Source organism: Rhinoderma darwinii, chromosome 1 (genome assembly GCF_050947455.1).
Source record: "Rhinoderma darwinii isolate aRhiDar2 chromosome 1, aRhiDar2.hap1, whole genome shotgun sequence".
Classification (NCBI taxonomy): Eukaryota; Metazoa; Chordata; class Amphibia; order Anura; family Rhinodermatidae; genus Rhinoderma; species Rhinoderma darwinii.
Window position 1 is genome coordinate 656,098,676 of NC_134687.1, and position 27,443 is coordinate 656,126,118.

At 44.0% G+C, this 27,443-nt stretch overlaps 1 protein-coding gene across 1 annotated transcript in view; it reads left to right on the forward strand.

Annotated features, from left to right (window-relative positions):
* Positions 1 to 633: 633 nt before the first annotated feature.
* Positions 634 to 27,443, forward strand: part of LOC142663940 (uncharacterized) — a 39,542-nt gene continuing 12,732 nt past the window's right edge. The window contains exon 1 of the mRNA XM_075842794.1: positions 634 to 739. The gene's annotated coding sequence lies outside the window, so the exon portion shown is untranslated. The remainder of the gene's footprint in view (positions 740 to 27,443) is intronic.

The window sequence follows — 27,443 nt, forward strand, 5'->3', positions numbered from 1 at the left end:
CATGCTGGGAGTTGTAGTTCTCTCCTCTTATACCTCCTCCCTGTAATATCCTCTGTTATCACATAATAACAGTCTGGACATGCTAGGAGTTGTAGTACTCTCCTCATAGCTCCTCTCTGTAATGTCCTCTGATATCACATAATAGCAGCCTGGAGATGCTGGGAGTTGTAGTGCATTCCTCTTATACCTCCTCCTGTAATGTCCTCTGATATCCTATAATAACAGTCTGGACATGCTGGGAGTTGTGGTTCTCTCTTATACCCCCTCCCTGTAATGTCCTCTGATGTCACATAATAACAGTCTGGACATGCTGGTAGTTGTAGTTCTCTCCTCTTATACCTCCTCCTGTAATGTCATCTGATATCCCATAATAACAGTCTGGACATGCTGGGAGTTGTAGTTCTCTCCACTTATACCTCCTCCTGTTATGTCCTCTGATATCCCATCCTCTACTCTGAGATGGAAGCCTTTGATTTGTCCTCAATTTTTTTTTCTCTGTGTCTTTAAACAGTTTTTACAGTTGAAGTTCTTTGACTTGTGTAACTTTCTGTCTGATCTTTGTTCCTCTGTCCCGGAAATGGACGACCACAAACTCTGAGCACGTGACTAAGAATCTGAAGATAAATCATGTGACAATCTACACGGTCGGGTCCCATTATTATGAGCAGCAGCATCGAATATCCAGAGTAACCGGCGTGTGCAGCACGGACAGCAGAGAGACGGGCCGGGAGTGACTCAGGTATGTGGAGCCATTACAGGGAGGAGTATGAGAGGAGAGGACTACAACTCCCAGCATGTCCAGACTTATTATGTTATATCAGAGGACATTAGAGGGAGGAAGTATAAGAGGAGAGAACTACAACTCCCAGCATGTCCAGGCTGTTATTATGTGATATCAGAGGACATTACAGGGAGAAGGTGTAAGAGGAGAGGACTACAACTCCCAGCATGTCCAGGCTGTTATTATGTGATACCAGAGGACGTTAGAGGGAGGAAGTATAAGAATAGAAGACTACAACTCACAGCAGGTCCAGGCTGTTATTATAGGATATCAGAGGACATTACAGGGAGGGGGGTATAAGAGGAGATAACTACAACTCCCAGCATATCCAGGTTGTTATTATGGTATATCAGAGGACATTACAGGGAGGAGGTATAAGAGGAGAGGACTGCAACTCCCAGCATGTCCAGGCTATTATTATATATCAGAGCACATTACATGGATGAGATATAAGAGGAGAGGACTACAACTCTCAGAATGTCTAGACTGTTATGTGATATCAGAGGGCATTACAGGGGGGAGGAATTAGAGGAGAGGATTACAACTCCCAGCATGTCCAGACAGTTATTATGGGATATCCGAAAACATTACAAGAAGGGTTATAAGAGGAGAGAACTACAACTCCCAGAATGTCCACCCTGTTGTTATGGGATTTCAGAGGGCATTACAGGGTAGAGGTATAAGAGGAGAGAACTACAACTCCCAGCATGTCCAGACTGTTATTATGGGATATCCAAGAACATTACAGGGTAGAGGTATAAGAGGAGTGTACTACAATTTCCAGCATGTCCAGGCTGTTATGGGATATCAGAGTACATTACAGGGAGAGGTATAAGAGGAGAGAACTACAACTCCCAGCATGTCCAGACTGTTATGTAATATATGATGACATTACAGGGAGGAGGTATAAGAGGAGAGAACAACAACCCCCAGCATGTCCAGACTGTTATTATGGGATATAACAGTACATTACTGGGAGGAGATATAAGAGGAGAGAACTACAACTCCCAACATGTCCAGGCTGTTATCCAGACTGAAATCATCACTTCTCCACATGGCACAGGAGCCACACCCCCTCATGTCACGTGATCATTATCACAGGTCCTTCAGCGATTGCAGCATGATAGGTAGAGAGCAGCTTTGATCGGGTGTTCTGTCTGTTATCAGTCACCCCTGTATAAGGGCTTATTCAGACTAACGTATAATACATCCTTGCAACGCGCGTGATTTTCACGCGCCTCGCACGGACCTATGTTAGTCAATGGGGCCGTTCAGACAGTCCGTGATTTTCACGCAGCGTGTATCCGCTGCGTAAAACTCACGATATGTCCTATATTTGTGCGTTTTTCACGCATCACGCACCCATTGAAGTCAATGGGTGCGTGAAAATCACACACAGCACACGGAAGATTTTCCGTGTGATGCGCGTGGTTCACGCAACAGCAGTAGAAACTATGAATGAAAACAGAAAAGCACCACGTGCTTTTCTATTTACAAACATACAGAGTGTCATAATGATGGCGGCTGCATGAAAATCACACAGCCGCGCATCATATGGTGATGACACACGGAGCTGTTATGTACCTTTTGCGTGCGCAAAACGCCACATTTTTTGCGTGCGCAAAATGCACACGCTCGTGTGAATCTGGCCTTAGTGTGTATACACAGAGCTGTCAATCATTGAGTGACCCTGCCCACTGGAATCCTACACCCAGACTGAGCAGGGATTTAACCCCTTAACAACCAGGCCATTTTTAATTTCAGTTTTTCCCTCTCAGTCTACTCAGAACTATAACTTCAGAGGTGAGGGATTATATTTTGTGGGACGAGCAAAAGTTTTTGATAACTTTTTACTACCTTTTTAATTTTGTTTTCTTAGAGCGACCAATAAACAGCAATTGTAGTGTTTTTTAATACTGTGTTCACCGTGCGGGTAGATAATGCTATATTGTAATTATTCAAACTGTTGCGGAAGTCATGGCTCAAAATATATTAGACCGAAATTTAGACGAGTGTATCAACCGACACTCATTGCAGGAGATTTATCCAGATCATAGATTATATCGGAGAGAAGTAAGAAACGCAGACATTGCTTGTATGCTCAAAAAAACTTCTCTGAAGTTTATTGTCAAAAATAATTACAATAATATCATTGAAAAGGTGTGTAGGCTTGAGGTAAATCAATCAGAGGCAATGTGACAATAAGGGCTTATTCAGACGAGCGGGATATACGTCCATGCAACGCGCGTGATTTTCACGCGCGTCGCACGGACCTATATTAGTCTATGGGGCAGTGCAGACCGTTGCGTGATTTCTCCGCAGCGTGAGTCCACTGCGAAAATGTCACAACATGTCCGTTCTTTGGGCGTATTTCGCGCAGCACGCACCCATTGAAGTCAATGGGTGCGTGAAAATCACGCATGCCACACGGAAGCACTTCCGTGGGACAAGCGTGATTCGCGCAACAGCTGTGAAAAGGATGAATGAAAACAGAAAAGCACCACGTGCTTTTCTGTTTACAAACATCCAAATGGAGTGTCATAATGATGGCGGCTGAGCGAAAAGCACGCAGCCGCGCATCATACGGGGCTGACACACGGAGCTGTCAAGTGCCTTTTGCAAAACGCACACGCTCGTGTGAATCCGGCCTTGCTGTGATTCAGACAATAGCATACCATGAGAATATTTCATATTGAGCCAATCACAGACATACAATACATTTCAAATATAAAATTATAATTCTTCATTAGATGCTGACGTCAGGTTTGCAGCTGGACTATTTCACTTGCAAGAATACAATAGCTTGTTCTTCTAAATGGCGGAGTTATATTCACATACATATGTTAATGCTGGGATAAAGAGAAATAGTTGCAAATGTGATAACTTTATGTCCAGACTGCTAATTGCTAGCTATGTCAAGGTTATGCAAAGAACATTCAAAGATTACATATTTCTGAAATAGAACGGGGGGGGGGGGGTGGGAGAAGGTCACTACAGATGGAATATAATCCAGCATCCTACTTGACAATTCACAATGTCATTTAATACGGAGAACATAAGCAAATTGACCATCCATTACAAATCCCCATTTTTCTCATATTAAATTACAGAGATTATAATCCTCAAACTATATAATCAATAAGGCCACAACTAATAAGATAATGCCATCACCAATCTCTCATGTATTTCCCCTCAGGTTTGGGTTTTGGGTCCTTGCGGTGATTCCAGTTATGTTTATTACATAGTTTGTATGGTTGAAAAAAGACACATGTCCATCAAGTTCAACCAAGGGAAGGGAAAGGGGAAGTTAAAAATTTCTACACATAGGAGCTTATATTTTTTTGTTCTAGGAAATTATCTAACCCTTTTTTAAAGCCATCTACTGTCCCTGCTGTGACAGCTCCTGCGGTAGGCTATTCCATAGATTCACAGTTCTCACAGTAAAGAAGGCTTGTCGCCTCTGCAGCTTGAACCTTTCTTTTTCCAGACGGAGGGAGTGCCCCCTTTCTTTTTGAGGGGGTTTTACATGGAACAGGATTTCACCATATTTTTTGTATATGCCATTAATATATTTATATAAGTTATTCATGTCCCCCTTAGTCGTCTCTTTTCAAGGCTAAATAGGTTTAATTCTTTTAATCTTTCCTCATAACTTAGATTCTCCATGCCCCTTATTAGCTTCGTTGCTCTTCTTTGTATTTTTTCCAACTCCAGGGCATCCTTTCTATGAACTGGAGCCCAGAACTGAACTGCATATTCTAGATGAGGCCTCACTAATGCTTTGTAAAGTGGTAATATTACATCCCTGTCCCGCGAGTCCATGCCTCTTTTAATACACGACAATATCCTGCTGGCCTTTGAAGCAGCTGATTGACATTGCATGCTGTTATTTAGTTTATGATTTACAAGTACACCCAGATCCTTCTCAACAAGTGACTCCCCCATGATAGCTCCCTCTAGGACATATGATGCATGCAGGTTGTTTGTACCCAGGTGCATAACTTTACTTTTATCTACATTAAACCTCATTTGCCAAGTGGACGCCCAAACACTCAGTTTGTTTAACCCTTTAAGGATGCAGCCTTGTTTTGGCCTTATGGCTCAGAACCCATTTTTGAAATCTGACATATTTCACTTTATGTGGTAATAACTTCTGAATGCTTAAACCTAACCAAGCGATTCTAAGCTTATTTGCTTGTGACACATTGGGCCTTATGTTAGTAGTAAAATTTGTTCGATATATTCAGTGTATACTTGTGAAAAATTGCAAATTTTAGAGAAAATTTGGAAAAAATAATAGGATTTTTCTCAATTTAAATGTATCGGCTTGTAAAACAGATGGTTATACCCCCCAAAATAGTTACAGGTTCAAATTTCCCATATGTCTACTTTAGAATGGCATCGTTTTTTGAACATTTTTTTATTTTTCTTGGACGTTACAAGACTTAGAACATAAACAGCAATTTCTCATATTTTTAAGAAAATGTAAATAGCCTTTTTTTTAAGGTACCTCTTCAGTTCTGAAGTGGCTTTCAGGGGCCTATGTATTATAAACCCCCATAAAACACCCCATTTTAAAAACTAGACCCCTCAAAGTATTCAAAACAGCATTTAGAAAGTTTTTTAACCCTTCAGGCATTTCACAGGAATTAAAGCAAAGTGGAGGTGAAATTTGCAAATTTCATTTTTCTTGCTGAATTTCAATTTTATTCCATTTTTTTTCCGTAATACAGAAGGTTTTACCAGAGAAACACAACTAAATATGTATTGTCCAGATTCTGCAGTTTTTAGAAATTTCCCATATGTGGCTCTAGTGTTCTCGTGGACTAAAACACAAGCCCCAGAAGCAAAGAAGCGCCTAGTGCATTTTGGGGCCTCTTTTTTTTATTAGAATATATTTTAGGCAGTATGCCAGGTTTGAAGTTGCCAGAACAGTAGGAATCCCCCAAAAGTGACCCCATTTTGGAAACTACACCCCTCAAGGAATTAATTTATGGTTGTTGTTGTTACCATTTTGACCGCACAGTGTCATCTAGAGGTGCAGTGAGCATTTTGACCCCAAAGGTATTGTGTAAAAGATAATGCGCAGCAGATGGTGCAGTGTGGGATTTGCAATTTTCTATATATCTATGCCACTTCAGTGTCCAATATATTGTGCCCAGCATGCGCCACCGGAGACCTACACACAATAAACTGTAATGTGGGTTCTCCTGGGTACGGCAATACTCTACATGTGGCTGTTATCACCTGCCTGGGCACACAGCAGGGCTCAGAAGGGAAAGATGAGGGGGATAAGCTGTGCGGAGTGCATCAGCGTATATTAAAAATCTAAGGGATGTATGATACATATTAAAACACTTTCATATAGAGCCCTGGTTTTTCGGGACACGTGTCACATTGATATATTGTGTCCTCCCTTATCCCCCTCTTATAGCAGACTTTGCACCTCTTTTGACTTTTTCCCTTCTTGTCAGTTTGGGGAACTTCTTCTGGAAAGTGTTGCCCTGGTACGATGCGTGTGGCCTCGCTTCCAGAAGTACTGGGTGTCCCCTTGTTGGTCCCTAAGGATTAGGTTCTTGATAATGATGTGCACGGCCAGCTTCTTATACCACACCGCATGGTGCTATAGGGCTTTAGGACTTGATCTGACAAGTCCACCCCTCCCATGTACCTATTGTAGTCCAGGATGCAGTCTGGTTTGGGGTCTCTGTACTGGTACCTCATACAGGGGCATGGGTACTGGTGTGGCCATGTATTGTTGTCAATGCAAGGATTACTCTCTTGTACTTGACACACAATATGTTGCTGCTAGATTGTGCCCTGCTCTCACCCCTTCTGAGTGTTTGACAATCAGAGTCTTAAGGAGATCTCTCAGATTTCTTCTTGCAGGTAGAGGTATCCAGGTAGAGGTGGTAGCCCTGGTCCAGCAGTGGGTGCACCAAATCCCACACAATTTTTGCATTAACTCCCAGTAAGGGGGGGCATTCTGGGGGCTGAATACTGCTGTCCTTCTCTTCATATATCCTAAATTTGTAGGTATACTCTGATGCACTCTCGCACAGCTTATACATCTTCACGCCATACCTTGCCCTCAGGGGCGTAACTAGGAAAGCCTGGGCTCCATAGCAAACTTTTGACTGGGGCCCCCCCTCCCCTGGGTGTCACACAACCCCCCCCCCCCTTGTAGATAGTGCCTTTTTTACAGCCCCCCCTGTAGATAACGCCATACAGCCCCCTTTGTAGATATCTACAGAGGGGGACTGTATGGCGTTATCTACAGGGGGACTGTATGGCGTTATCTACAGGGGGACTGTATGGCGTTATCTACAGGGGGGACTGTATGGCGTTATCTACAGGGGGGACTGTATGGCGTTATCTACAGGGGGGACTGTATGGCGTTATCTACAGGGGGGACTGTATGGCGTTATCTACAGGGGGGACTGTATGGCGTTATCTACAGGGGGGACTGTATGGCGTTATCTACAGGGGGGACTGTATGGCGTTATCTACAGGGGGGACTGTATGGCGTTCTCTACAGGGGGGCTGTATGGCGCGAACGCCATACAGCCCCCACTGTAGAGAACGCCATACAGCCCCCACTGCAGGGAACGCCATACAGCGCCCCCCCTGCATGGAACGCCATACAGCGCCCCCCCTGCATGGAACGCCATACAGCGCCCCCCCCCTGCATGGAACGCCATACAGCGCCCCGCTTGCAGGGAACGCCATACAGCGCCCCCCCCCCTGCAGGGAACGCAATACAGTGCCCCCACCTGCAGGGAACGCCATACAGCGCCCCCCCCCCTGCAGGGAACGCCATACAGCGCCCCCCCTGCAGGAAACGCCATACAGCGCCCCCCCCTGCAGGGAACGCCATACAGCGCTCACCCCCATGCAGGGAACGCCATACAGCGCCCGCCCCCCTGCAGGGAAAGCCATACAGCGCCCGCCCCCCTGCAGGGAACGCCATACAGCGCCCGCCCCCCTGCAGGGAACGCCATACAGCGCCCGCCCCCCCTGCAGGGAACGCCATACAGCGCCCGCCCCCCTGCAGGGAACGCCATACAGCGCCCGCCCCCCTGCAGGGAACGCCATACAGCGCCCGCCCCCCTGCAGGGAACGCCATACAGCGCCCGCCCCCCTGCAGGGAACGCCATACAGCGCCCGCCCCCTGCAGGGAACGCCATACAGCGCCCGCCCCCCTGCAGGGAACGCCATACAGCGCCCTCCCCCCTGCAGGGAACGCCATACAGCGCCCGCCCCCCTGCAGGGAACGCCATACAGCGCCCGCCCCCCTGCAGGGAACGCCATACAGCGCCCGCCCCCCTGCAGGGAACGCCATACAGCGCCCGCCCCCCTGCAGGGAACGCCATACAGCGCCCGCCCCCCTGCAGGGAACGCCATACAGCGCCCGCCCCCCTGCAGGGAACGCCATACAGCGCCCGCCCCCCTGCAGGGAACGCCATACAGCGCCCGCCCCCCTGCAGGGAACGCCATACAGCGCCCGCCCCCCTGCAGGGAACGCCATACAGCGCCCCCCCCTGCAGGGAACGCCATACAGCGCCCCCCCCCGTGGCAGGGAACGCCATACAGCGCCCCCCCCCCGTGGCAGGGAACGCCATACAGCGTCCCCAACCCCCCATAAAATTGCGACCTACAGTGTTGTTGTGTCTTACAAATAACATGCATCCCCTATCCACAGGATAGGGGATACATGTGCGATCGCTGGCATTGATAGGGAGAACGGGGGACTGAAAGTCCCCTGAAGTTCTCCATGACTAACCTCTGACTTCCGGCGTCTGCACAGCTCAATAAAAATGAAAGGAGTGCTGGTCGCGCAAGCGCACAAGCACGACTGGCGCTCCATTCATTTCTACGGAGCTGCCGATACAGACGCCGGAAGTCCGAGGTTTGTGATGGAGAACATTGGGGGACTTTCAGTCCCCCGTTCTCCCTATCGCTGCCAGCGATCACACATGTATCCCTTATCCTGTGGATAGGGGATACATGTCTTTTGTTTAATGGCAGAGCGGGGAGATACCTCCCTGCTCTGCCGTAGTGTTCAGTGGCGTCCCGCTGTAGCAGCCATAGCGACTGCTAGCGGAGCCTCTGGCCATGGTGGGGGCCCGTGCCGGCGGGAGACACTTGCCCCCTCATGACGTGGGCCCCATAGCAGCTGCTACGGCGGTAGTTACGCCACTGCTTGCCCTCTTACTCGGCAGGTACTAGCGGAATTGAAGTCTCCCTTTAAAATCTACCAAGGACTCATCAATAGAAATACACTTCTCGGGGGTGTATGCTTGGGAAAACCGGGCGCTGAAATGGTCTAATAGGGGTCTCCGTTTATACAAACTGTTAAAACTGGGGTCATCTCGGGGTGGGCACTGCTCATTTTCAGTATAATGTAAGAAGCGAAGTATTGCCTAATTTATTTTTTTTCAAGTTCCAGTTCAGTTCTGTAGTTGCTTTGAGGGGTCTATATATTAGACACCCCTATGAAACACCCCATTTTAGAAACTGGACCTCTCAAAGTATTCACAACAGCATTCAGAAAGTTTATTGACCCTTTAGGTGTTTCACAGGAATTTTGAGCAAAGTAGAGGTGAAATTTACATATTTCAGTTTTTTGTCAGACAATCCTTTTTATTCAATTTTTTTCCTGTAAAACAGAAGGTTTTACCAGAGAACCGCAACTCAATATTTATTGCCCAGGTTGTTCAGTTTTGAGAAATATCCCACATGTGGCCCTAGTGCGGTAATGGACTGAAGCACCGGCCTCAGAATAAAATGAGCACCTAGTGGATTTTGAGGCCTCCTTTTTATTAGGCACCATGGCCGGTTTGAAGAGGTCTTGTGGTGCCAAAACAGTGGAAACCCCCCAAAAGTGACCCTATTTTGGATACTAGACACCTTGAGGAATTCATTGTAGTTTTCTTGGGGTGCATGCGGCTTTTTGATCAGTTTTTATTCTATTTTTAAGTGGCGTGGTGACTAAAAAACTGCAATTCTACCATTGTTTTTTATTCCATATTTTTTTGTTTACAGCGTTCACCGTGCGCTATAATTGACATATTCACTTTATTCTGCGGGGTGATACGATTATGCCGATACCAGATGTTTATAGTTTTTTTTTTTATGTCTTATGGCGTTTGCACAATAAAAAACTTTTTGTAAAAAATTATTTTCTTTTTGTGTTGCCATATTCTAAGAGCCAGAACGTTTATATTTTTCCATCAAGAAAGCCAAGCGAGGACTTGTTTTTTGCGTAACGAACTGTAGTTTCGATCAGTACCATTTTTAGGTACATGCAACTTTTTGATCTCTTTTTATTCCATTTTTGGGGAGGTGAAGTGACCAAACATTTTTTATTCTGGTATGGCTTATTGTTATTTTCTTTTATGGCGTTCACTGCGCGGGATAAATAACAAAATAATTTCGGAGTTCAGGCCGTTACGGACGCAGCAACACCAATTATGTATAGTTTATTTGTTTATCTATTTTTATTAATAATAAAGGACTGATCAGGGAAAAAGGGGGATTTTACTTTTAAAACTTTTATTTTCTTATTTTTACACAACTTTTTTTTACTTTTTCTTTTTACTTTTTTACTTTGTCCCACTAGGGGACTTGACGGCAGGAGGCCCTAATCGCTATTGTAATACACTGAACTACACACGTAGTGCAGTGTATTAGAGCTGTCAGCTACTCACTGACAGCAAGCATAGTGGGTCCTGACTTTGTCAGGACCCACTAGGCTTCCGTCGATGGCATATCCGGACGCCATTGTTATGTGTCCGGTTACCATAGCCACCATCGCCGGCCGCTGTCGTGTAGCGGGCCATCGATGGGGGTTTAACCCCTAAAAAGCAGCGATCGCTATTGAACGCGACTTTTAAGGGGTTAATCAGCGGGGACACAGTGATCGGTCCCCGCTGAAGGGGCTGCGGCAACTGCTGTACAAGACAGCAGCTGTCACAGCTCCTGCATGTGTTGGGAAGACGGCCGAAATGGCCGTTACTCCCGTGACGTACTATTAGGTCATGGAGCGCAAACGATACAGCTACCATGACCTAATAGTACGTCCAGGATCGGGAAGGGGTTAAATCCGCTTGCAATTTACGAACATCATCCATAGACTGAACGTTACTACATAGCTTGATGTCGTCTGCAAAAATAGAAATAGTGCTATTAATCCCATCCTCTATATCATTAATAAATAAGTTGAATAATAGTGGTCCCAGCACTGAACCCTGGAGTACACCACTTACAACCGGGGACCATTCAGAGTAGGAATCATTGACCACAACTCTCTGGATAAGGTCCTTGAGCCAATTCTCAATCCAATAACAAACAATACTTTCTAAACCTATAGTCCTTAATTTACGCATTAGACGTCTGAGGGACAGTGTCAAATGCCTTTGCAAAGTCCAAAAACACTATATCCACAGCGGGCCCTCTGTCTAGGCTTCTGCTCACCTCTTTATAAAAACACTATATCCACAGTGGCCCCTCTGTCTAGGCTACTGCTCACCGACTCATAAAAACAAATCAGGTTGGTTTGACAACTTCTGTCCTTAGTAAAACCGTGCTGGCTGTCACTTATAATCCTATTTTTTGTCACATCATTCTGTATATAGCCCCTCAATAGCCCCTAGAAAACATTTTCCCCATAATGGATGTTAAGCTTACTGGTCTATAGTTACCCGGGCAAGACCTAGAGCCCTTTTTGAAAATAAGCACCACATTTGCCCTGCGCCAGTCCCTTGGCACTATACCAGTCACTAGAGAATCTCTAAATATTATGAATAGGGGGACAGAAATAACTGAACTAAGCTTTTTTGGAACTCTAGGGTGTAACCCATCTGGTCCCGGGGCCTTGTGTACATTTATTTTGTTTCATTTAGCTTGGACCATTGTCATGAATTGTCTGTGGACCCACTGGGCCATACCGCCTTGGCAGTAAGGCAGCTGGCCAACAGGGAGCAGGTGAATGTCTATAGTTCTATAGGTACCTGTGGCAGCGCAGACAGCAGCAGAGCAGGTTCGGCTGGGACTAGGTAGCAGTGGATGTCAGGCTAGGTGAAGCAGGTCAGACGTGGATACAGCAGGATTGAATGAAATGCTAGGAACAGGAACTGGAAACAAGTATAGGTACAGGGACAGGGACTGGAACAGGAACACACTAGGAGGCCATCACATAGACAAACTAGGGAACACAACAACACTCAGGCATAGAACTATGGGGCTGGACCCCTCTTATAGTCCAGGGTACTCATGCATCAAAGTTTATCCACGAAGTCCGGTGCACACGCTGCCCCTTTAAGAGCGGGCACGAGCGTGCGCGCGCACCCTACGGGTTCCGGCTGAGGTGAGTGGACGCGAGCGCTGGCATCTCCTGAGGAAGAGGCTGGGGCCAGCGCTTGCCGACTCTTGGCTGCGGCTGTCAGGGGGAGGTTGGAGCTGACAGCCCGCAGCCACGGACATTACAACCATATCTACATTCATCCAATTCAGTATATCAACTGATATATTAACAGCACTGGTACCGGCTACATCAGCTGCTCTTCTGTTGTATATACAGAGCTGAAGAACCCATTTAGTAACTCTGCCTTCTTTTGATCCCCTGTGACAAACTCCCCATTGCCACTATCTAGGCGTCCTACATGTTCAGACCTTGGCTTTTTTGCATTTGTATACTTGAAGAATTTTTTAGGATTTGTTTTACTATTCTTGGCCACCCGCCTTTCATTTTGTATTTTTGCTGATTTTATTACCTTTTTACAAATTTTATTAAGCTCTTTATAATTTACAAAGGCTACAGCTGTACCCTCAGATTTGTATTTTTCAAATGCCCTTTTTTTTGTCATGTATTGCCCTTTTTACAGACGGTGTAAGCCATGTGGGGTTTAATTCTAGTCGTTTATACTTGTTACCTATAGGAATAAATTTTGCACTATAATTACCCAGTAGATTTTAAAATCTCCCATTCATAATTTGTACCATTATTTAACATTAGTTCTTCCCAGTCTATGTCCTGATTTGTATCCCTCATCCTGGGGAAATTGGCCTTTTTAAAATTAAGTGTTTTTGCCCTCCCAGCCTGTGTTTGTTTTTTACAGTATATGTAAAATATAACTATGTTATGATCACTGTTACCGAGGTTTTCATGAACATTGACATTCCCAACAAGCTCTGCATTATTAGAAATGACCAGATCCAACAGAGCTTCACCTCTAGTCGGGTCTTCCACAAACTGGCCCATAAAATTTTCCTGCAACAGGTTGAGGAAATGTCTCCCCTTTGCAGTTGAAGCTGAACCATGACACCAATTAATATCCCGGTAATTAAAATCTCCCATTATCACTACAGTACCCGCCTGTGCAGCCCGCTCCATCTGTTTATATAGCTGAACTTCCATCTCCTCCGTTATATTGGGGTCTATAGAATACACCAAAAGTAATTTTTTCAGTGTTTACCTCCCTTTGTAATTCCACCCACAAGGTTTTAACCTCCCACAATCTTCACCCTCTAATGTCTTTCACACTCCCCTTCATATCACTTTGCACATAAAGACATACACCACCACCTTCATATCACTCCTCATATACAGACATACACCACCACCTTCATATCACTCCTCATATACAGACATACACCACCACCTTCATATCACTCCTCACATACAGACATACACCACCTGCCTTCATATCACTTCTCACATACAGACATACACCACCGCCTTCGTATCACTTCTCACATACAGACATACGCCACCACCTTTCCTATTTGTCCGGTCTTTCCGAAACAGTGTAAACCCCTGTAGATTTACAGCCCAGTCATGTGAAGATTTACTGCCTGAATAGAACGATTAAAATAAATTTTATTCAATGATTACTAAAAATGGGCTCTTAAAGCCAAATTACAACAGGCTCAGTCCAATGGTCAGCAGCAGAGAAAGGTCTATTGGCAGTGATGTAGATTGTCCATTCTAAGACCAGCCTCTCCTCTTATTGTATAATCGCTGAAAACCACTTGCTGAATGAATATTTCGCTAATCCAACGTGTTTCTACACCACTGATACATGTGGTACATAATCAGGGATTATTATTGTTTCAATTGTTACTGCCGGCTCGCACGGTTTTGTGCTGATTCAGCCTCCCGGCTCGTGCACGACTCGGATACCATGGCCGCACACGAGCCGGAGAGGTTTTTTACCAGGCTTAAGCCCTCCTCCTCTGCTGACGTACTTGCGGCAAGCCGCCAATCTGAGTCAAACACGTCAATCATGACCTGTCAGTGTTGCGGCGAGCCCCCTTGTTTAAGCAGCCAATAAGAGACATTACGGACGCTAAGCGTCCCTGGTAACCTTGGAAATCCAAAAGCGGATATCAAAACATTACGGGGATACAGTACTATGGATTTGAACACAAATACAGATGAGAGATCACTGCTTAAGAGCATTACAAATCGTTGCCTGCTACACAGATCAACGCTAGTCGGTTAGCAAGAGAATGACCACATACTGCAGTCTAACATAGGGCCCGCTGCCCGAGTAGAATGCGTTAGTCATGACGTGTCGGGGTCACGGCGAGCCTAATTCTCGCACAGATATCTCGGACGCATAGCGTCCACAGTAGCCATGGATACCTAAAAGCTTATGTACATGCACGGTGGAAATACAGTACAGTCGATTTAACATATCTACAAATGAAGAGGTCACTACATTGGCGCCTACCATAGCAAGCTATATATATATAGGAGCATTAGAATCACATACATAATAAATAGCCAGCTTTAGGGGTGGACCAGGGACATAGCCCTTGATTAGTAAGATCTAACTTAATGGCACTAAAGATATTCCAAATAGGGGCAAAAATTGTTCTATTCAGGCAGTAAATCTAGAAATTAATGGAACGTAAACAATTCTATCAATGTGCACAATCTAATCATTTATAAAATGTATCTTTCACTGGAGATGGCAGGGTTTCTTACATGGGGATATAAATACAGACAAGTGGATTCATGATGCAAAGGAGGTTTTCTCAGAGAATGAGATTGCACCCTCTACTCAGAATATGAGTATCACTGCCTCATTTCGTCAGTTAACAAAAATTTACAAAGACCATATAAGATCGTGGTGGGAAATCCAGACTCTGGAGACCTATATAAAAAATCAAATCATTCCTAGGGGCTTGAGAATCTCCCTAACACCAGCAGTGAGGATTAGATCACCCGAGCTCTTAAGAAAATGGGAGAAAGAGTCAATAGAATCTTCCCTCAGATTCATGGGTATACTGTTAGAAGAAGGAAAAATACTGTTTGGTCAAGAGCACTCAAGAATTAAAACACAGTATAGTATCTGCACAAAGATTCTCAAGCAACGTAGAGTATGAGAGAAAAGAAACTGTTTTACAACTAGCAGTGGAAAAATTCACAGGACACATAAAGGAAAGGAAACACTTCCAGTTTGTTTGTGACACTTGACTTTAAAGATGGGAGGGTATTTGATTATAGCACTAAAATGACAACCTCTCATGAACCTGATACAGATGTATCATCATCGGAGCAGGAGCACTCTGATTCTGAGTATGGGAGAAACCATCCGAGGAGACAACAAGGTGGGATGGACCAGAGTCGGTATCCCACTCGTGTTAACCATAGAGGAAGAGGTAGAGGAAAAGGTCCCACTCGGGGGGGGGGGGGGTTTAGCCAAGAATCACCCCATCTCAGATTACCTCCTGAGGGACAGGAGAGATGTGTAGCCTCTAGATTTTTGAATGAGGACGAGGAGTCCCAGGTTATTAACTTGTCCTCACGCCCCTTATCAAATGAGGAGGTTGGTATCCTGAGGAGGGGCTTATCATTTGTTCCCACAAACAGGTTCGATTTGTTCACTTGGGTAAAGGATTTGAATCTGTTTGCTAGGAAGTTAAAATGGAAAAAATTATTTAGGACACATGATAGACGTAAGTGTCTGGAATTGGGTATATCGGAAGAAGATCTACCCGATCTTAGACTACTTGAGGGATTATGGGAGGAAGGCCATAGGGAGGCAGGAAGGGGTTCTTTTACTGATTTAAGGGCTCCTTCCTCGAAATTTGCACCCCTAAACGATAATACCCCTATTGACGTGTTTGTCAAGGTAGTGGAGGACCAACTTAGATCGCTGGAAGACTCTACGCTAGGTGATTTTAACACAACCAAGGAGGAAATGGCAGGCCTACGATCTCTTGAGAATGATAACACGATCATTATCAAGCCATCTGATAAAGGCAGTAATATCGTGGTTATGGATCGTATCAAGTATAAGAAAATGTGTCATGGAATTTTGCATGACCAACAATGCTATAGAGTGCTAGAGTTGGATCCTACTTTGATCTTTCAAAACCAACTTAAGGGCATTCTAGGTCCAGCGAGACTCCTTAACCTCATCAGCGAGAAGGAAATGACTTTCATGCTGGCTGATTTCCCTCAAATCGCAACCTTTTATAGTCTGCCCAAAATTCATAAGGGGACCAGTCCACTAAATGGTCGCCCAATTGTGTCTGGAATAGACAGTTTGTCGCAGAATGCCAGTCTATATATAGACAAGTTTCTCAGACCATTTGTAACATCACTCCCATCCAATGGATGCTCTGAGAAAGCTTGACGGCATACGGTGTGACCAAGATGTATTATTGGCATCTCTGGACGTTGAGGCATTATATAGCTCTATCCCTCACGATCAGGGATGCATTGCTATTGAACACTTCCTCAAAGGGAAAGAAACACAGTTTCAGGCCCACAATAAATTTGTCATTTCCTTACTAAGATTTATTCTAGAGCATAACTTCTTTTTGTTCGACCAGAAATTCTACCGCCAACTCAGGGGAGTAGCGATGGGGAGTCCATGTGCACCCACGTATGCCAACCTGTATCTGAGTTGGTGGGAAGAGGAATGTGTTTTCAATGAAATAATGGCGCAATGGACTTCCCATATTGTATTATGGATTAGATTTGTTGATGACATTCTAATGCTATGGAAAGGAACCAAGGGAAAATTTGAGGAGTTTGTGTCAATTGTCTGAGATATATTTTTACAGTAAATTTAAACCCACAATGCACATATTTACAGTTGAATAATATACTTACCTGTGCAATCTTGCTTCTGTTCTACTCTCTGGCTGCTCTTTTCTTCGGATCACATGACTTCTGACGTCACTTTTTCATCCTCCTCCACTGTCGTGTCATATCCCGATCACATGGTCTCGCCCCAGAGAGACCTCGGATGGGATGCGACACGTCACTGGTGACGTGTCGTTTCTGCGGGTGCTGGTTGCTAGGTGCCCGCCCAGCCCATGCAGCTTTTCACTGTGAGCGCGCTTATGCGTGTTCACAGTGAAAAAGGACGGCACCTGGGACTAGCAGAGATTCTATAAGACGCAGCACACGGGCCACATGCAGCCCTGCTTGTAGCTTTCCTTAGCATGGGAAAGCTACAAGCAGGGCTGTGACTGGTGAGTCTTAGTCACTCCCAGTGCACACTGCATGCAGCAGCGGCAGCCAGTCTGACTGAGTCTCTGACCAGTCACCACCCACACGCAGCAGACACACAGACGTTGCCGGCAGGATAGATTGAAATAGTGCCTGTCGTTATTCAATAAACCCCCAACTACTACTGTTTCGCAGGTACTGAGTATGACAGTTTGTATAGTGTAGGGGTTAGCTTAGCTGCCTTACATTAGGAAGGTCGCTGGTTCAAATCCCAGCAGGGTTTTTTGTTATTTTTTTTTATATTATATTATTAATATCTTAGTTGTATTAGGCTAAGTTCACACTAGAATTAGTATATGTTTACCTCTCTTCCATCAGAGGAAGAGAGGATAGATACGTTAAACGGAAAGCAACGGTTCCATTAGAATTACCATTGCTTTCAATGGTAATTCTTTTGTATCAGTTGCTTTCCGTTTGTCTCCGTTCGCTAGGTTTCCGTTCTTTTGAACGGAAATAAAAGTTCTGCAGACTGCACTTTAAAAAAAATGGAAACTTAGCGAATGGAGACAAACGGAAAGCAACTAATACCAAAGAATTACCATTGAAAGCAATGGTAATTCTAATGGAACCGTTGCTTTCCGTTTAACGTATCGATCCTCTCTTCCTCTGACGGAAGAGAGGTAAACGTATAGAAACGCTAGTGTGAAAGAAGCCTTAGGGCCTTTTCACATCACTGTTCATTTCCGTTCCGGGGTTCCATCTGAGGTTTCCGTCGGGTGAACCCCACAACGAAAAGTCAAACTGAAACCACAGCTTCCGTTTCAGTCACCATTGATATCAATGGTGACGGAAACATTGCTAATGGTTTCCGTTCATCACCATTCCGGCAGGTTTCCGTTTTTCCGACGGAATCAATAGCATCTAAGCATTTTTTTTTCTTAGGGCCTGTTCACATCACCGTTCATTTCCGCTCCGGGGTTCCGTCCGAGGGTTCCGTCGGGTGAACCCCGCAACGGAAAGTGAAACTAACTGCGCAGCTTCCGTTTCAGTCACCATTGACCTCAATGGTGACGGAAACATCGCTAATGCTTTCCGTTCGTCACCATTCCGTCTGGTTTACGGTTTTCCGACGGAATCAATAGCACAGTCGACTACGCTATTGATTCCGTCGGAAAACCGGAAACCAGCCGGAATGGTGACGAACGGAAAGCATTAGCGATGTTTCCGTCACCATTGAGATCAATAGTGACTGAAACGGAAGCTGCGCTGTCGGTTTCACTGTCCGTTGCGGGGTTCACCCGACGGAACCCCGGAACGGAAATGAACGGTGATGTGAACAGGCCCTAAGTTGTTGTTATGTGTTTTTTACAGGTTGGGTCCTTGGTACTACATCAAGTTCAAGGACTACTTCAATGACACCTTTTTTATTTTGAATAAAATCGTTAACCAGTGTTGTGTGTTATTTTATTTCATTACAATATTTTTTCTATGTCCTACTCATTTATTTCAAAATTTATTACTAGTGCATTATTAATGGCCACTGCCTAAGGGCGGATTCACATGAACGTTATTTACGTCCGTGCAGCTCGTGTGGTTTTCATGCGGGTCGCACGGACCTATACAAGTCTATGGGGCAGTGCAGACAGTCCGTGAGTTTTGCGCAGCGTGAGTCCGCAGCGTAAAACTCATGACATGTTCTATATTTAGGCGTTTTTCATGCATCACGCACCCATTGAAGTCAATGGGTGCGTGAAAATCACGCGCACCCCACGGAAGCCCTTCAGTGGGACGCACGTTATTCGCGCAACAACAGTAAAAGAATGAATGTAAACATAAAAGCATCACGTGCTTTTCTGTTTACAAACATCCAAACGGAGTGTCATAATGATGGCGGCTGCGCGAAAAGCATGCAGCCGCGCGTCCATATGAACATGACACACGGAGCTGTCAAGTGCCTTTTGCGCACGCAAAACCCTGCGGTTTTTGCGTGCGCAAAACGCACACGCTCGTGTAAATCCGCCCTAACGGCGTCCATTAGTAAGGCTTCATGCATACGAGCGTCAATCCCGTCCGTGTGTGTGCGTTATGCATCAGTGTGCTTTTCGATTGTCATGCGTTATTCACGCACTCACAAAGCCAGCCCATTTTTTTCTTATTTTTTCAACCAAATTGCTGCGTGAATCACGCACCAAACACGCGTGTGTGGTGCGTGAAAAGTCACGCATGTGTGAATGGCCCCATTGAAATAAATGGGTCGCGTGTGTTGCACGTTTTTGCTAAGCAGAGCACACGGACGTGATTCACGCTTGTGTAACTCGTGCCTAAGGCCCCATTCATACCAGGGGGAATCTCGTCCGTCTGCTGATCGTCAAAACCACGCACAGCACACGCGACCCATTTATTTCAACTTTTCACGCAGCGAGAGTCCGCTGCGTGAAACATACTGCATGTCCTCTATTGGTGCGTTATCATGCACCTACACTCACATTGAAGTCAATGCGTGTTTGGTGCGTGGTTTACGCAGCAATTTGGTGGAAAATTTGAAAAACATAATGGGGAGGATAACATTTGCTCACCATCCTTCAAGAATGTCAGCAAGGAAACACAAGTCCTGTGAAGGATGTCAGCGGGGAGGAGCAAGGACAGCTCACATGAACTCTTGGAAGGTACGTGCACACTCATTGCAGCCTGCAATGCATGCAGGGGAAACAAGTTTCATCAGAAGGAAAGATCAACAAACCAGACCTTAACTGCATGTAAACAAATTGTGCTAAATTCAAAGAAGAGATGTGGTAAGTAGAATTTTTTTTTTTTTTAAATAATGCTTTATTTAGGTTGTCTGTATAAGGGGTAATGTATGACACAGTTTTTGAAAACATTTTGGTATCTCGGACAACCCCTTTAATGTGAATAATATAGGTCTATTTTTTATGTCAGAGATTAGTGTGAATAAAATTACATTTCTGGATGTGTTGATCTCCAAGACAGCTTTTGGAAGCATTCAAACGAATATGTACCATAAAAAAACTGCTACAAACAGTCTTCTTAGATGAGAAAGTTGCCATCCAATGAACCTTAGACGTGGGATTCCGAAGGGCCAGTATTTGAGGGCACGACGGAATTGCTCAACTATATCCGATTTTAAAATATCGGCACGTGAACTGGAAAATAGGTTCATTTGTAGAGGATACTCGAGACATTTCCTAAGGCAGGCCTACCTGAATGCTTTGGGGTGCAATCGGGATTACTTACTCAACCCCAGGCCAAAGAAAAAGGATGATCTCGTGAGGGTCATAGGCACTTTTGCCAGTGTAGAGGTGAGATCAATCCTACAACGTTATTGGGGAATTTTGAAAGCTGACCCAGACATAGGGGATTTGATAGGAGAGTCTCCCCTGATCACATTTAGGCGGGGGCGTAATGTTAAGGATCATGTAGTGCACAGCCTCATGGGTGGGCAGGATTCCCCTTCCACCTGGTTAAACAGCAATCTGAAGGGAAGCTTTAGATGTGGATCCTGCAAGGCATGTGCGTCCATCATATGTAGCAGAAATTTTAAGAGCACGAGTACAGGGAGGGTGTTTGAAAATAGAACCTACATCAACTGTAAAACAAAGGGAATCGTATACTTGCTTACATGTGGTTGCCAACTACAATATATTGTCAAAACCATAAGAGAATTCAGAAGGAGGATCCGTGACCATATAGGGGACATTAGGAGGAAAGAAGACACTCCGGTGTCTCGTCATGTCTGGGAATGTCACAACAGGGACAGTTCGATCCTTAAATTTCAAGGGATTGAGCACATTAGATCTACACTCAGAGGCGGTGACCTTTATAGGATAATGCTACAAAAAGAGGCAAAATGGATCTTTCGTCTACGGACTATCAGTCCTCTGAGCCTCCATGAACAAATCTCATATGCATGTTTTTTATGACGACACCTACTGGGGTATACCCAATTTTTGCCCCTATTTGGAATATCTTTAGTGCCATTAAGTTAGATCTTACTAATCAAGGGCTATGTCCCTGGTCCACCCCTAAAGCTGGCTATTTATTATGTATGTGATTCTAGTGCTCCTATATATATATATAGCTTGCTATGGTAAGCGCCAATGTAGTGACCTCTTCATTTGTAGATATGTTAAATCGACTGTACTGTATTTCCACCGTGCATGTACATAAGCTTTTAGGTATCCATGGCTACTGTGGGCGCTATGCGTCCGAGATATCTGTGTGAGAATTAGGCTCGCCGTGACCCCGACACATCATGACTATAGCATTCTACTCGGGCAGCGGGCCCTATGTTAGACTGCAGAGTGTTTGACTCGGATTGGCGGCTTGCCGCAAGTACGTCAGCAGAGGAGGAGGGCTTAAGCCTGGTAAAAGACCGGCTCGTGTGTGGCCATTGTATCCGAGTCGTGCACGAGCCGGGAGCCTGAATCAGCACAAAACCGTGCGAGCCGGCAGTAACAATTGAAAATTTTAATAATCCCTGATGATGTACCACATGTATCAGTGGTGCAGAAACGCGTTGGATTAGCGTAATATTCATTCAGCAAGTGGTTTTCAGCGATTATATAATAAAAGGAGAGGCTGGTCTAAGGGTGGATAATGTACATCACTGCCAATAGACCTTTCTCTGCTGCTGACCATTGGACTGAGCCTGTTGTAATTTGGCTTTAAGAGCCCATTTTTAGTAATCATTGAATAAAATTTATTTTAATCGTTCTATTCAGGCAGTAAATCTAGAAATGAATGGAACATAAACAATTCTATCAATGTGCACAACCCAGTCATGTGAAGGGTCTAGCCATGTTTCAGCCACACCAACTATATCTATATTTTCTTCCAGTACCAAGGCATGGTACTGAAACTTTCAGTACCAAGGCATGGTACTGAAACTTTCAGTACCAAGGCATTTTGTTTTTTACTTTACTTTTTTTTTGTATAAACTCTTTTTATTGAAGCAGTTGCATAGAAATACATCATCCATTTACAAAGACCATAACAGGCAGCATTTATGCCCGGCACATCAATATTTTATGCTTGAGAACAATATCTTCTCTTCATGACATCTAAAAATCTCACGCCACAGCAATAAAATTTTAATGTATATAATCAGTAGCTCTTTTTAGCTCAACTGCAATATGACAGACAAACCAAATAAACAGATAAACAATCAAACAATCCACAGTGACCGTGGCTCATGTAAGACTATTACTTTACATTGAGTACTATTAAGTACTAAGAACTATCCCGTTTAATCTAGATTTCAGAGCCCCCACCTTCACAAACAAGATCCGCTCTTGTCTCTCCAATCTTTGATTACCTCTAAGCCTTGTCCCTATACGTCAGCCAAGGCTGCCATATTTTAAGAAAGGATTTCCTGTTTTTATTTTCCCACCCTGCAAGTTCTTCTAGCCGACATATTTGGTGGAGTTTGTTCACTAGTTGATCCAATGATGGGGGTACTGAGTTTCTCCACAAGGTAGGAATCAATAATTTAGCCGCCGAGATAATAAACGTGGGGAGATTTTTGGAAGAGGGAGAAAACTCTTTAGTGGGTAACCAAAGTAAAATCAGTTCTCTGGTGAGTAAAACTGGATTAGAACAAATTCTCATAATCAGATTTTCCACTTCTTTCCAAAAGGGCTGAATCTCCATCCATGACCACCATATATGTGAAATACTACCCACTTCCTTCCCACACCTCCAACATTGATCCGAGGGTGAAACCCGAATCCTGTATAAGTAATCCGGCGTTCTGTACCACCGCGTTAGCATCTTGTAAGAATTTTCTTGCATTCTGACACACCTGGAAAAACCATGTGAATGACGCAGAATGCAAGACCTATCTTCTGCAGAAAATGAACAACTTAGTTCTCATTCCTATGCTGATATAAAACCTGGGGGCTCTTTATTCAAATTTGTTATCAATTGTTTGTATATCCTAGAGAGATATTTTTTAGGGGTTGTGGCAAATAAGGTGTAATTTTCCAACCACGTGGGATCAGATTTGCGTACAGCTGCTGAAGCGAGAAACCTCTTACATGTATGTGAGAAGTCTATCACTTGTAAGCTTGAAGGACTGGGAATATGTAATTCCTCATGTAAGGTTTGTAGTGTAGGCGGACCCATTGAGTCAAAAACTCTTGCGATCTTTAATGACCTCAGTTGAGACCAAGAGTCAGGAACAGTAGAGCAAGTGGAATTCACTAAACATGGAAGTACAGAGAGTGGTGCTAACATCGAAAACGTATTATCGCGTAGGTGTTGTGCCGGGGAAGTGTGGCATACCTTAAAGGGAACCTGTCACCAGCATTTTAGCTATAAAGCCAGCAATACCTGGTGAAAGTGGGTGAAAAATCATTGTCATCTAAGCTATAAATATGTTCTAAGTAAGTTCTGTACCTTTAGTATTCCGTTTTTCAGTGGTCCCACGCCGTATGCAAATGAGCAGAAAGAGTCAAATCTTCATCTGAAAAGAGTCAGATTTTCATTCCTCCAGAGTCTCAGAGTGAACTCCACCTCCTTCTTTTTGATTGACAGCTCCTTAGCCAGTCAGGGCCGGACAGGTGCCGGCGGAGGGCGGGGTTAAGAAGCTGCGTCCCACAGGGAAAACTAATTACCATAAAAGGCGGGAAGAGTTTAAACGACTAAATTTACAGACAGAGGAGGACTTCAGGAAAGAAGAGAACAGGAATGAACTCTGGACAGCTGCGGCCATTGAGGGGTCAGGCGAGTTTGACAGGTAAGATGTTGATGACCGGATCCCTTTAAGCATTCCCCATATCATATCACTCACTACCGATGATCTAGCAGGAAACGTATTTCCGACCCAGAAAGCAGAAGCCAGATTGTGTAACATTAAACCCTTTTCTATAGCTACATGTGGAAGTGCCCCTTCAGCTTTTGCCAATTGTGTCCATCTCCCCAGTTGTATTGCATTATAATACTAAGTTAAATCCGGTAACGCCAACCCTCCTTCATTTTTCTTCCTTATCAATTGCAGATATGCGATTCTAGGCCTTTTATTATTCCACAAAAAATCTGTGAATAAGCGTCTAAACCTTGAGAAATAATATTTAGGGATGTCGATTGGCAAAGTCTGAAACAGGTATAAAACCTGCGGTAAAACGAATGTAGTAAGGAGATTCTTTCGTCCTATCCAAGACATATATATGGGATATGTAGTTTACTCAAAAAATCTTTAATTTTGTAATACAATGGGTTGTAATTCCGGGTGAAAAGCAGTTTAGGGAGAGACGTGATTTTAAGTCCTAAGTATTGCAATTCGGACTTTTGCAATTTAAAAGGTGAGCGGGAGCTAACTGTCAATAAGGTATTGTGAGGTAAAGTTATATTTAATGCTTCCGATTTCTCGTAATTGATCTTAAAATTTGAGATCCAACCAAATTCCTCAAAAATTTGGATGAGATTTGGGAGGGCTGCCACAGGATTTGTTATGAATACCAACAAATCGTCCGCATACACAGCTGTTTTGTGTTCGAACTTTCCCACCGTAAGGCCTTTAATAGAGGAGGTCTGTCTAATTTTAAGTAAGAGTGTTTCCATTACCAAAACGAACAACGTGGGGGACAAAGGGCAGCCTTGCCTTGTTCCATTTTGAATAGGGAAAGGATCTGAAAAGGTGGCGTTCACTTGAATTCTTGCTGTAGGGTTTTGATATAAAGAGAAAATCATGTCAATAAGTGGTTGAGGGAAACCAAATTTAGCAAGAGCAGCTTTCAGGAATACCCAGTCAATGCGATCAAAGGCCTTTTCTGCGTCCGTCCCTAATAGTATCAGGGGTATTTTGTTTTGTCTAGCATGATATATGGCATGTACCGTTCTTATGGTATTAAATTTTCCCTCCCTCCCCGGAACAAATCCCACCTGTTCCTCTCCAACCAATTTAGAAAGATAAACATTGATGCGTGTTGACAACATTTTCGCCCACCATTTCAAGTCCGAATTTAATAGGGAAATAGGCCTGTAGCTATTGCACCTTTCCAGATCCTTATCCTCCTTCGGTAGGATGGTAATGTTGGCCTCCAAGGCTTGTTTAGGGAAGGTAGCTCCAGTCAGCATGGCATTACATAAGGATAGAAAGTACGGCATTAGTATATTTTTAAATTTTTTTTAATAAATGATGGGAAGACCATCCGGCCCAGGGCTTTTCCCATTTGGTATGGACATCAAAATCTTTTCAATTTCAGACATAGTGAATGGAACCACTAACAAGGCTCGTTCCTCTTCTGACAGGGAGGGTGCTTCAATAGATGCTAAGAATTTTTGTATGGCGTCAGCATGTGGAGTTACTCTGGTCTGTGTAGGATCTTTTTTAATATTATACAGCTCCAAGTAATAATTCCTAAATTCCCTGGCAATTAGATCCGTTGTAGAGAGTTTGTGCCCTGCCCCGTCTTTTATGGAAGAAATGAACGTTTTCCCTCTTTGTTTTTTAATGAGGTTTGACATTATTTTATTCCCTTTGTCCCCGTGAGCATAGGTTTTATATTTTAATAGTTGAAGGGTTTTCGCCGATCGTACATTAAGGATATTCTTAAGTTCCTGCCTAAGATGTCGTAATTCAACCTGTGCTGAGGCCAACTGTGCACATTTGTGTATATTTTCCAACGAGGAAATTTGACCCAACACCCGATTTGATATTTTTCATCCGTTCCTTCTTGACTCTAGACCCCAAGGCAATAAGTTCCCCCCTTACAAAAGCCTTATGCGTCTCCCACAAGATAGGCTGAGAAACAAGAGGGTCATCATTAAACACAAAAAATTCCTTCAACCTAAGTTCTAAGGCGTCAGAATCTTTTAAGTTTTCTAATAAAGTATCATTTAGCCTCCAATTCCACCCTCGTACTGGGAGGTCTGTCAATGTAATTTTGATAGAAATCGGTGCATGATCCGAGATGGTAATGTTACCAATTGAGGAAGATGTAACCGCAGGCAAAAATCTTTCTGAAATTAGCAAATGGTCTAAACGCTGATATGACTCGTGGGGCCGAATAAAAGGAATAATCTCGGTCGGACGGATGATGTATTCTCCACACATCGATCAGTTTCAACCTGGTTAACAGCATTTTGAATCGTCTGCGGGCTTTATGGGTAATATGTGATATTTTGGAAGTGGAGTCCAAATTCGGATCCAGTACCAGGTTAAACTCCCCTCCTACTACCACTAACCCTTCAAAGAAGGGCTGAAGAAAATGCAATACCTTTGTCAACCACTGCGCCTGTCTCACATTTGGTGCATAAAGATTAACTAATGTGATTTTCGTGTTCAGAATAGTTCCTTTGAGAAATAGGTAACGACCACAGGGATCAATTTGTGTAGCTTCATGAACAAAGGGTATTGTGTCTCGTATCGCTATTGAAACCCCTCTCGAAGCGTTAGCATAAGTGCAATGATACCACTTGTCATAAGGCTTAGTAGGAAGTAAAGGGATCTTATTTGATTTGAAGTGCGTTCCTTGTAAGAAAATGAGGTCAGCACTTTCTCTTCTCAACATATTGAAAACCTGACTTTGTTTCTGTGGGATGTTCATGCCTTTAACATTAAATGATAAAGTTTTAAGCGAGGCCATAAGTAAGTAATACAATGAGACAGACGCAGTGATGTCTAAGCACGGTCACGGCGTAAACAAAAACTTAAACTATGTACAGATATTCCTGTGGGATTATCAACCCCGTAGCGAGGAGATCCCAGAGGGAAGGCAGAAGGAGATCCTGCACGTCCTCCAGTATCCAAGATTGCCATTAGTATCTCCGTTTCGGAGAGAGCACCAGGTATAGGGTGGGGGGGGGGATGGAACGCCAGGAAACAAAGTTCCACCTCCAGAAACTTTATCATCTAATTAAGCTAATCGACAATATTAGACTAAGAATGGACTGTCCTCAAAATCCATCTCGCTATACTAGTGTAAATTAGCATATCTATATAGAACCTCTATATAATGTAGTATACTAGCTCCTTAATAATAAAAACTTTCCATTCTTTTAGAAGTATACTATAGCAACGTCTGATACAACTTTAGCTACATGGGTATAGCAGATAATAGGGTATGCATTATATTAGGACAGTTGAAATAAACCATTTACTTATATAATACAAAGTACAAAGGGATCTGCTGGTAGAACATAAGCAGTTACATAAACACTCACGCACTC